Source organism: Pinus tabuliformis, chromosome 5_2, assembly GCF_031772625.1.
Source record: "Pinus tabuliformis cultivar Carrire ecotype Pingquan chromosome 5_2, CPIR1, whole genome shotgun sequence".
NCBI classification, from domain to species: domain Eukaryota; kingdom Viridiplantae; phylum Streptophyta; class Pinopsida; order Pinales; family Pinaceae; genus Pinus; species Pinus tabuliformis.
The window spans coordinates 411,822,325-411,833,931 of NC_142306.1; positions in this window are offsets into that span (position 1 = coordinate 411,822,325).

The window sequence follows — 11,607 nt, forward strand, 5'->3', positions numbered from 1 at the left end:
TTCATATTTTCATGTTTATTATTGTATGTATGTTTATCAATGTTTTTATACTTTTGAATGGATTGTGGTAATTAAAGATATTATAAAGATAAAATATGAAACTTGTCTTTGGTTTTATTTTTACCATAAATCAATTTTAAACCCTAATTTATCAAGGATAAAAGAGATAAAATTTCTGAAGGTATATTGAAAAAATAATCATATAGTTTTATATTATGTATTAATTCTTTCATAATAAATGATGAAAAAAATTACACAATAAGAAATTTGATCCCTCTTGGTATTTGATGGATTTGGATTCAAGATGGATTTAGGTTGGCCTATTTTTTTAAATTTTGTCATGTACATATATATAGTCACATAATTAATTTTGTTTTGTTGTCATAGGAATAATATGCACTTGCTAGTTATTATTTTCGTTTAATTATATTCTTACATGATTATCTCCTCCATACTATGTTGTAAAATGCATGTAACATAATGAATGTAAATATGTTTTGATTTTTGATGTAATTTTCTTTTCTTTTTGTAGGTCAAGTTTTTTTTTTCATTTATGAAGCAAAATTACAACCATAACTTGACAAAATTCTACCAGCCTCACTCCTACTAGATTTGTTGGCGAGTAGAAAATTTCCAAAAATGTTAGGTCTAAGCCATAACCAAGTAGCTACCTAAAAACTGATGGGGACATAATACCAGAAAACTAACAAGATTAAAACACAACATATTGCAATTAAGATGTAGAACCGGGAGGGGGAGGAGGGGGAGGTGGCTAAAACTCACTATGTGTTTGATTATCCACCCCCATCAGGGTATTTTAAATGTAATTTTTAAGTACTTAAAAATATTTTATTAAAATGGATTGTGTATGTGTTTTTTGCAGCGGGAAGGGGGGGGGGGGGGGAGTGTGGGGAAAGGGGGGTTGAAAGAAAAGTAATTAAAAATTGTTGAAAATGCAACAAGATGATGGAGCTTAGTGAAAAGGAGTCGCCTTCACTAAGTGGGCCCGCAAGCTATTTTTGGCGCAAAGTCTATTTTTAGACATATGGATCATGGTCTATGAGTTGCAGGATGCTGTTTATGGATGATTGGTCATGTTAGGAAAAATATATGGACTTCTATTTTTGGTTCACAACGGAGTGATCAGAGTCTATTTTTAGACTGCCAGGCTAAAAATAGAAACAGTCAAATATTATTAGCCCTTAGTAATATTTCGACTCTAAACATTATCTTATCCTCTTGGAGCACTTCAATTTGAGCTACAGATGTGGCACATGCAGCTGACAAAAGGAATCACGTGGTTTCTTATGTGTTAGTTGAGCTATTGCATGGAGGACTTCAATTAGAACTCATGCATGTGAGTTCTGTGGAGTTGGATGTGGAGTTGATGGAGTTGTGTTCAATTTGACTTAGTTGAACTAGTTGTATTTAGTCTAACTAAAGAATACACTAGTGATGAGTTTTGTGAATTAAATTATTAATTAATTCACTAATTATTAACTCATAAAGCAACTGAAGAATAAATTAGTTAACTCAGTGCATGTACAGTTCAGTGGAGACAGGTGTTAGAGGTTGAGATTGCTATCAGTTGTGACTATAGTTGTGCATGAGATCTTGCACAATCAGTGGGATTGAGTAATGCCAATGAGGACTGCGCAGTGTGGGCCAATACCAAGGCAATTGTAGCTTGTGCTCACGTGATTTTCACTTTGGATTGTGCAGTGGAGGCAGGCAAAGCAGTGGAGGAGATTTGAACCTGTGACTTGTTCGGATCTGAGCTAGTTTTGTGTGTAACAGGTGGAGATAGTACTGAGTACTTGCGAGGAGTATTGTACTATGTATTGTTACATGTTCTCAATCATTATAATATACATATAGTGTGTGGTTTTCAACTGTATGCTTTCCCCGGGTTACATACTGTGTTAATGTGCGCATGCGATTGATGTTTCATTGTTTTTAATGCTGCTAAATTGATGATCAACGTAGAGGAGGTTATGTATTATGCATGTATTCCGCAATAGTGTATAATCGGGATAATATTTGTGAATAAGTGTCATATTATTCAAAATTTCTACATGGTATCAGAGCTGTTGATCATCAGATCTATTATTCAGAAAGTGTTTACATTCTATTTCTTCAGGCAGAGGTTGTAATCGGACTAGGTAACCTCTAGATACATCCTTCCTTTGGAAGGTGAGATATCTGATAAAATCCCATACAGTCAATCTCTGTACGAGAAATACTTTGTTCTCACGAATTCTAGATCAGAGGCGGTTGTTTTTGGAGCTGGTGGAATTCAAATTTGCAGCAGTGTTTTCTTGGTGTCAAAGTTGAAATGTCTTTCAATGGTTTGCGATTGGAGTATGCTCTTGAAGGCAGCTCGAACTATATTGCATGGAAAGACAGGATGGAGGTGGTGTTAGATGAAAATGGGTTGAAGGAGTTCATAGAGGCTGAGGTCCCAAAGCCTACTGATACTGCTCAAGTTGAGGCTTGGCAAAAGAAGATAGTAAAGTGTCGAAGGATTCTGTTGGAGGGCGTGAAGGATCACATTGTGTCCAGCCTGCATGGAAAGGCTTTTCCATACTTGATGTGGAAAGTGTTGATGGATCTATTCCAAAGCAAGAGTGACCAGAGGAAGTTGGCACTCAAGGATAAACTCGGAAACATTAAGTGTGAGAATGGAGACAGTATGCCCAGGTATCTCACGAAGTTCACCCAATGCCGAGATGAGCTGGGAAGTGCGGGGGTGACTTTTGATGATGAGGACTTGGTGAGCTTGGCTCTCCTTGGTCTTCCAAAGAGTTGGCATTCCTATCAGGACCCTGTCAATGGTCGGGAGAAATTTTCAAGATGGGAGAGACTTTGGTTGGATCTTGTGCAAGAGGAGATCAGACGGAGCACCAGAGATAGTTCTTCATCCATGCATGATGAGGAGAACTGTGCCTTAGCAAGTAAGGTGAAGAAGGGGAAGGAGAAGGGTTCTCTTTCTAAATCCAGTTCTTCCAATAATGGGAAGAAGGTTGACAAGTCGAAGGTGAGATGCTTTCGTTGTCATGAGTTGGGCCATTATGCTACTAATTGCCCAAAGAAGAAGTCCAAGAAGGGATCCGGGGAAGGATCTGAAGGTGAGGCACTTGCTTCACAGTTTGAGTTGGATTTCACACTCTTCGCATGCATGGTTTCATCCATTGTGGGAAGTGGTTGGCTTCTTGACAGTGGAGCTTCTTTCCACATGACCGGTGACAAAAGTTTGTTCAGTACTTTGGAGGAGAAAGATCTCCAGATACTCATAGCGATGGGTAATGATGAGAAGTATAGTGTCTCAGGTGTAGGCATGGTTATTTTTCAGAGGGAGCATGGAGCTCGCCTTACCTTGACCGATGCCAATTATGTACCAGGACTGAAGAGAAACTTGGTGTCGATCGCGATGCTGGAAGACAAAGGCTATGATGTAGTCTTCAGTAAGGGAAAGGTTTTCCTTAGACACATCATCACTAGACAGGTGAAGCAGATTGGTTCACGGGTCAAGAACCTGTATGCTCTTGAGGTTCAAGATGCATGCAAAGCATTGAGCAGTGAGGCAATTGATGGAGACTTGGTGGTTGAGAGGGAGCGTATATTACCTCTCAACATGCAGAGTCAAAAGAAGTCTCAGACGATTGTGGAGGAGCCACGATTGGTGCAGCAGCTTCAGGAGGTTGTGGAGCAGCCACAACAAGGGAAGTTGAGAGGAGATCGAGTAGAGACATCTACTCATGCAGAGACCTCCAGTAGGGGGAAACTTCAGGCCAGGTGGGCAGAGGGATCGCATGCAGCCATACCTCCAGGTAGGAGGTGGGGTGATGTGGATTGATTGTCCCAAGGAGGAGGGGCAGGATCCTTGAGGTACCCAACCTCTTGGATGAGACCTTGCTACAGGAGCCCTGATGTGGAGTAGTAGGAACTGAATGATTGGGTAGAGACAGATGCGGATGGAGTGGCAGAGAGAGCGACAGTGTAGGGAATCCTAGGACAGCGCATAGCTAGCAGGCTGCAGCAATGCGAGAGGCACAAGTGTTTTGCACAGAGCTAGGTGGCACAAAGAGGTGTGCAATGGTGTGAGATGCATGGAGATGTTGCAGTAGCATAGATGTCAGAGAGGGAGCACTTGTCAGTAGCAGGTAGAGCTTCAGCATCAGAGTATGTTCCTAGCCCAACAGAGTGGTCAGTTGGGAGTGTTTTTGTTCCAAGTGTTATTGGAGCAAGTGGACCGGGCAAATGTGTTTCATGCAGAACATTCCAGAGTTGTAGGATAGGGGTTGCAGATAATCCATATCTTGTTGAGAGGGAGTGTTGAAAATGCAACAAGATGATGGAGCTTAGTGAAAAGGAGTCGCCTTCACTAAGTGGGCCCGCAGGCTATTTTTGGTGCAAAGTCTATTTTTAGACATATGGATCATGGTCTATGAGTTGCAGGATGTTGTTTATGGATGATTGGTCATGTTGGGAAAAATATATGGACTTCTATTTTTGGTTCACAGTTGAGTGATCAGAGTCTATTTTTAGACTGCCAGGCTAAAAATAGAAACAGTCGAATATTATTAGCCCTTAGTAATATTTGGACTCTAAACATTATCTTATCCTCTTAGAGCACTTCAGTTTGAGCTACAGATGTGGCACATGCAGCTCACAAAGGGAATCATGTGGTTTCTTATGTTTTAGTTGAGCTATTGCATGGAGGACTTCAATTAGAACTCATGCATGTGAGTTCTGTGGATTTGGATGTGGAGTTGATGGAGTTGTGTTCAGTTTGACTTAGTTGAACTAGTAGTATTTAGTCTAACTAAAGAATACACTAGTGATGAGTTGTGTGAATTAAATTATTAATTAATTCACTAATTATTAACTCATAAAGCAACTGAAGAATACATTAGTTAACTCAGTGCATGTACAGTTCAGTGGAGACAGGTGTTAGAGGTTGAGATTGCTATCAGTTGTGACTATAGTTGTGCATGAGATCTTGCACAATCAGTGGGATTGAGTAATGCTAATAAGGACTGTGCAGTGTGGGCCAATACCAAGGCAATTATAGCTTGTTCTCACGTGATTTTTGCTTTGGATTGTGCAGTGGAGGCAGGCAAAGCAATGTAGGATATTTGAACTTGTGACTTGTTCAGATCTGAGCTAGTTTTGTGTGTAGCAGGTGGAGATAGTACTGAGTACTTGCGAGGAGTATTGTACTATGTATTGGTACATGTTCTCAATCATTATAATATACAGATAGTGTGGGGTTTTCAACTGTATGCTTTCCTCGGGTTACATATTGTGTTAATGTGCGCATGCGATTGATGTTTCATTGTTTTTAATGCTGCTAAATTGATTATCAACGTAGAGGAGGTTATGTAGTATGCATGTATTCCGCAATAGTGTATAATCGGGATAATCTCTGTGAATAAGTGTCATATTATTCAAAAAATTTACAAAAATAACGCTAATTAAAATTACATGACTTCGAGCATATCTAAATGAAAGTAGTGGGAGGAATTTAAGTAAAGAACCACACCTATCTTGCACTTGGGGAGACTCCCTTAGCTTGCGCCATCAAAGAAACCCCAAGAAATATCGAATTCCAAAGAGGGGTGGTGACTAGTGTAGATTTAATTTTTTGGGTTAACATTTGAATTTCTAAGAATGTTTACCAACCATTCCTGCCACTCAATGGGGATTTGTTTGTCTTGAAATAAGAAAATGTTGCAATCCCACAAGCTAAAATAAATGAATAGAAATGAAAGAGATTTGAAAATTTTCAAAAAAACATATGATAACCATCCTTTTAAACAAACTTCAAGACACAACATATTCCATCTTGCCTTTGGTTTACATTTTTTTCAAGTAATGACTACACCTAGGATGAAAAGGGGCATGAAAAGAAAAGGTGTTACACTAATCAAGAGTCATGTCTACACAAAGAGCATCTATTGGGACCTATCCAAACTACCTTGAGTATGTTGTCCCATGTCAATAGTTTTATTTGTAGTGCTAGCCACATCAAAATAATCATTTTCAATAATGCATGAAATATCCACAAAGATTTTTCATCGTGAAAGAAAACTTCACTTTATGATTTTATAACCAAGTTTTGTTGTGGATTCTTGTTAGAAAATTAAATCATGGAGAAATGGAACACACAAAATATTGTGGAAACAAAAACACAAAAACCCATAAAATAAGAGAGACATGGATATATGTGGTTCATCGAATTTGGGCTACATCCACGGAGAAACAATCGATCCTTCCTTTTATATTATCCATCAAAATGAAGAGATACAACCTACAATAGATCTGTTGTAATTCCCTTTTCACTCTCACATAACCTCCTCTCTCTTTGTTGCTAATAACAATCATACAAAACTGCAATACAATTCCCTCATATAAACCGAGGGTTTCCTTCTAGGGAAAAAACCCTAAATTAACATATCTTCTACCATCAGATCATCTACCTAATGAATGACCTAGATTGACTATGAAATTATAATATTTTAAAAGGAAAATTTTCATCTATTTTTAGCTTCGGGGGTGCTGCCCTTGAACCCCTGCCAGGGGGGGTGCCCTTGAACCCCGTAGACCCCCCTGATGGTGATTAAATGAGTGGCATTGCTGCCCGTTAGGAATAGGGATCCAATGCAGCTAAAACAAAAAGCCTTTGAAAAATCAAGAAGATAATCAGGATCTACACCCAACAATTCTTTAGATTGCATATTTTTATACCAACACAAGATATCATCTTCTTCTCTGATTAGCTTGATGAAATTGGACTACATTTTATGAACATAGTATTTCCACTCTACTATGATTCTACTTTCTAAACCCATATCCAAATGAGACTTTCATCCAAACCATATAGGCCTAACATAATCAGTAGGTTTTGCATCTAATATAAAGTAAATACCTTGACCATGTAGTTTCTCAAGAAGATCCTCTAAGAGATATAAATCCTTATCAACTCCTACCCATGAGTCCTCCCCTATTCTAGCTTTTTTTCCATTTTCAAAATTTCCACACTATCTAGGTGCCAATGAGAAGGAAAGCTTCCACAAAGGCTTTCCAAAAAAATGAGCCATTTTTTGCCGTTTTGTGGGGTAAATGAACCAATTTTTTACTAAAAGGCATATTAAATATTTTGATGGCATCACTCTTTTGCAACATTTAATTGTCACAATGAGCCTCCAAAAGTTTTTAGAAACTAGGGTCTAGTTAAAAAGGTAAATATTTTTTATCACCCAACCTCCTATGTTATTAGGCTGAGTAATACTAGACCACTTGAATAACAATATGCCATTTGAATTCTTAGTAATAGTCCAAAGAAAATGGAATCTAGTATTTTTTATTTTTGTCTGGATTCCTTTCAGGACTTTAGCTATGGAAGTCTAATAAATCAGGATGCTTCCCAAGAAAAATTGTAAAAGAATCAATCACTCTCCCCACAATAGCCATCTATAGACCCATGAGGAAATTCTAACTTCAACCTTTTTTATTAACCATAGAAAACCTTAGAATAGCAAGCATTGGGCTTTCCTAAGGAAAGTTGAAAAGAAGGTTGGACTTGATCATATTAATCTCCATACCTATAGCAAGATATTAAAGGTACAAAATATCTCTAAGGACTTGAGATTCCTAAAGAGAACATGCATTAAAGAGGAGGAGGACATCAATGAATATAAAATGAGAAATAATTTCAAAGGGGTTGATTTTTACTCCTTTTAACAAACCACGAATCTTAAAATTACCAATTAACTTGTTAAGCCCCTAAATTATTAGAAGAATTAGAAATGGAGAGGAGGGAATCCCTAACTTATCCATCTTGAATATTGGAAGAAACTAGAGAAGGATCCATCAATGAGGACCATGAAGGAGGAAAATTGGATGCATCAAATAATTCATTTAACAGCGGAATGATGCATGCCCATTTGAATCTAGACAAATATGAGGTAGAAATACCTAACTTTATTGAAGGCTTTTGAGAGATCCAACTTAAGAAAAATAAAATGGATCTTCTTTGTCCTGATAGAGTGGAGGGCCTCCTAGATTAGAGTAATAGTGTCATGAAATTGTCTTTTAAAATAGAAAACCAAGTAGTTCCTTGAAAATGATACCATTGAGGAGAGGCATGAGCACGTTAGCAATTATCTTCGAAATGAGTTTGTAAATGAAATCTAGAAAAGATGAGGACATGGGGTTGGGCTTTGATCCACTTATGTGTGCAAAGGTCATGAGACGATTTAGTATGGTCTCTGTAGGTGCAATCATGTGTTAGACTAGTACCTCAAGGTGCCCCCATGGATCTAGGTTAGTTCCTTGTGGTAATTAAACCTTACCCAATGATGAAAAACTCCTTGCTTTCCACATTTGGATTCAACCCCTTTGATCATATTTACGAAGGGGATATGAGAGTGGGCTTTGATGCACTTATGTGTTAATATGGGTCACAAAACCATTTAACATAGTGTCTCAAGGTGCAAGCATATGTAATATCATTCCCTCAAGGTGCCCCATGGCTCCACAATAGGCCCTCATGAGAATTGAATCTTGCCTAATGGTGAAAATCTCATTGGTTTCCACCATTGGATCCATCCCCTTTGGGAAATTATGCATACATACATAGATACATACACATATGGTAAATAGGAAATTATATCAAGCAAAATTTTGTATGGAGGCACATCAAAGCTACATATAGATTAACTTAGCATTGTTACATCAATTTGAGACAAAAAAAATCATCTTGGTTTATATCTAGACCATATATTCTATAAATATACTTAACTATATCAAAATAATGAAATGATATTGTATACACTTTGTAAAACATCCCAAAAATGGGACAAAATTTCACCTACATGAATATTTAACCAAAGTGAAGGAAATTTGATTCATCCTTGGTCCACCAGAGCTTAAGTCTATAATCAATCAATATTTGCAATGTGGCTACTAAACTAGATTTCTAATTTCTCATCAAGGAACTGGTCAAAATGACACTCTCGAATTGATCATGGCCATTGAAACCTAATCTTTCCATTAAATCTCTTGATATGTATCCCTTCCAAAGTGTTGTTCTCTCATATGATAATAAACTCTTATAATTCATCACCTCCTAGAGGTCATGATCAAGAAACTAGAGTAGAGTCCCTTTTCTTGTGTCAAGCTTGTTAAAAAATGAAACAAGGTCCCCAGAGCATAGTTCCTTTTCTTGTGTCAAGCTAGTTAAAAAACGAAACAAGGTCCCATGGGAAGAGTTCATTTTCTTGAGTCAATCTTGTTAAAAAATGAATCAAGGTACCTATGAACAAAGTTCCTTTTCTTGTGTCAAGCTCATTAAAAATGAAACAAGGTTTCCTGAGCATAGTTCCATTTCTTTTGTCAAGCTCATTAAAAAATGAAATAAGGTCCCTTGAGCGTAGCTCTTTTCCTGTGTCAAGCTCATTAAAAAATGAAAAAAAATATCCCTCCAATATGATTCATTGATTAGATCTCATAAATGTTAAGTGGATTCTTTCACTTGATCTCGTACATGAACCTTCATTCCATTTGCCTATTAGTAACTGATAGTCTGCTTAGGTGAATAAAAGGAAGCTTGGGGGGCATGCACCTATAATTCCAACATTATGTTGGGGGCATGAAAAATTATCTCAAGCATAGTTTTCCCATGTTTCAAGCTTGTGTAAAAATGAAGCCAATCACTTTCAAGCGTAGTTTTTCCCATGTCTCAAGCTTGTGTAAAAATGAAACCATTCTCATTTAATCCTGCATGATTTCCATTTTTATCAACCTATTTTTTCCATATGAGCCTTGGTTTCCTCATTACATCATCACCATTTTATTGGCCGATCATACGCTTTCACTTGGTTGTTTTACCCTTTCCTGAGTAATTATTATGATAAGTGGTCTTATTATACAACCTCTTGACCTTTGTGTGTTTTGATCAGTTCCACCATGACCGGAACCAATTGATACCATTTGTACCACTCATTCCTGCAGGATGAATCCTCTTTGAGCTCTTTTTAAACTCCCAAAACATGAAGAGATTGTCAATCACTTGTCTTTTCGAACTCATTAAAGTAAATGAAAAGACATCTACCCAGTCTAAGTTTAACCATTTTTCAGAATGTGATAGACTATTTACGAAAAGGGAATACTTTAGCGAACATGAATAAAAGGTTCTCATGAGTACCATATTATGCCTTTTTAAACTTAAGAGACTAAATCTACAAAAAGGAACCTCTTGGAGTTTTCTTTTTCGCCTCTTTTTCAAACTCTCTAAACATGAATAAGAAGTTGAGTTACAACTTCGCTGAACTCGTAAAACTATTAAACAATGATGAACTCCTTAAGCATGATAGACCGAACCACTCTTTCTCAAGGTTTGTTAAAAATACTCAAAAGGATTCATCTGAAGGATGAACTTATAGATCAAGCATATGTTATCCTCCTCAAGCCTGTCAAAACTAAAGAGGTATTGGCCATAAATGGTTTGGAAAATGGGAAAACATGGCATTTTTCCTATTAATGGCAGCGAGTCACTTTGCGTTAGGGAATCCACTTTCTTCTCTATTGATTACACCTTCACTATGGTTCTTTGAGTCAATGCTGCCAACTCCATACCAGTTTTGCTGATATGTTCAAGAGAAATTCCACCCTCTATTCACATCTTCTATAATACCTTAAGCCTTACTTCACGTTTATCACTCTTGAACCAGCTCTACATCGCTACATTTTATCTCAAATTTTTATACCTATTTCATTTCATTGATAGGGGATACATCAAGGCCCTCCTATGATGGGTCACTTCATGTCAACATCATCTCATTATCCAGGAAGTTGACTTAGAAACTCCCTTCGGTGCCTTGGAACTTGCAAACCTCAATGGAAAGTTTCCTCGCTTTTGGCGATAGGTTCTCATCATTGGCCTTTGACCGAAATATTTTGTGTGGTGTTTGACTTCAACTCATTTATTCATACCACATAGATTGTACTATAGTTCCTTGAGAGCCATTATCATTATCGATGGTTCCTCTATCATTTGTTAACGACTTGCACCATTGTTGGTAATCATATAGTTTCTACCATGTTTGACTCTAGCTCATTTATTCACATGGTTAGACTTATACTATCGAGTGAACGAAGTAGAAGACCATGAATCTTATTTCATCCATCTTGGCTATGATTTGAGGATTCATACTAGATCACAGAGTATGATGGCTATGATCATTCCAAAGGTCATCCAAGCATGGGTCCACCATTCATCATTAGTGGATGAAACTTTTGATCATTGTACATGTAATATTGGCTTATAGGTTGGGTATGGGTATGACTACCTCAACAATGATATCATGATTATTATGTATTGTAACATATGATGATCTCAACCTTTTCTTGATCCAGACTTCTCACAAGATAAAGCACTTCAGTCCTCAGCCACTACTTCTGACTTTTTACTTTAGGGGGTAATCTATTACATGTCATTTTGTCACATTCACTAAAATGACCTAGAAACTTGATCAATCAATATCCTCGACACCTTGTCATAATCCCTTTGCAAAGCCTCAAACATTATTCCTCCAAAAGGTC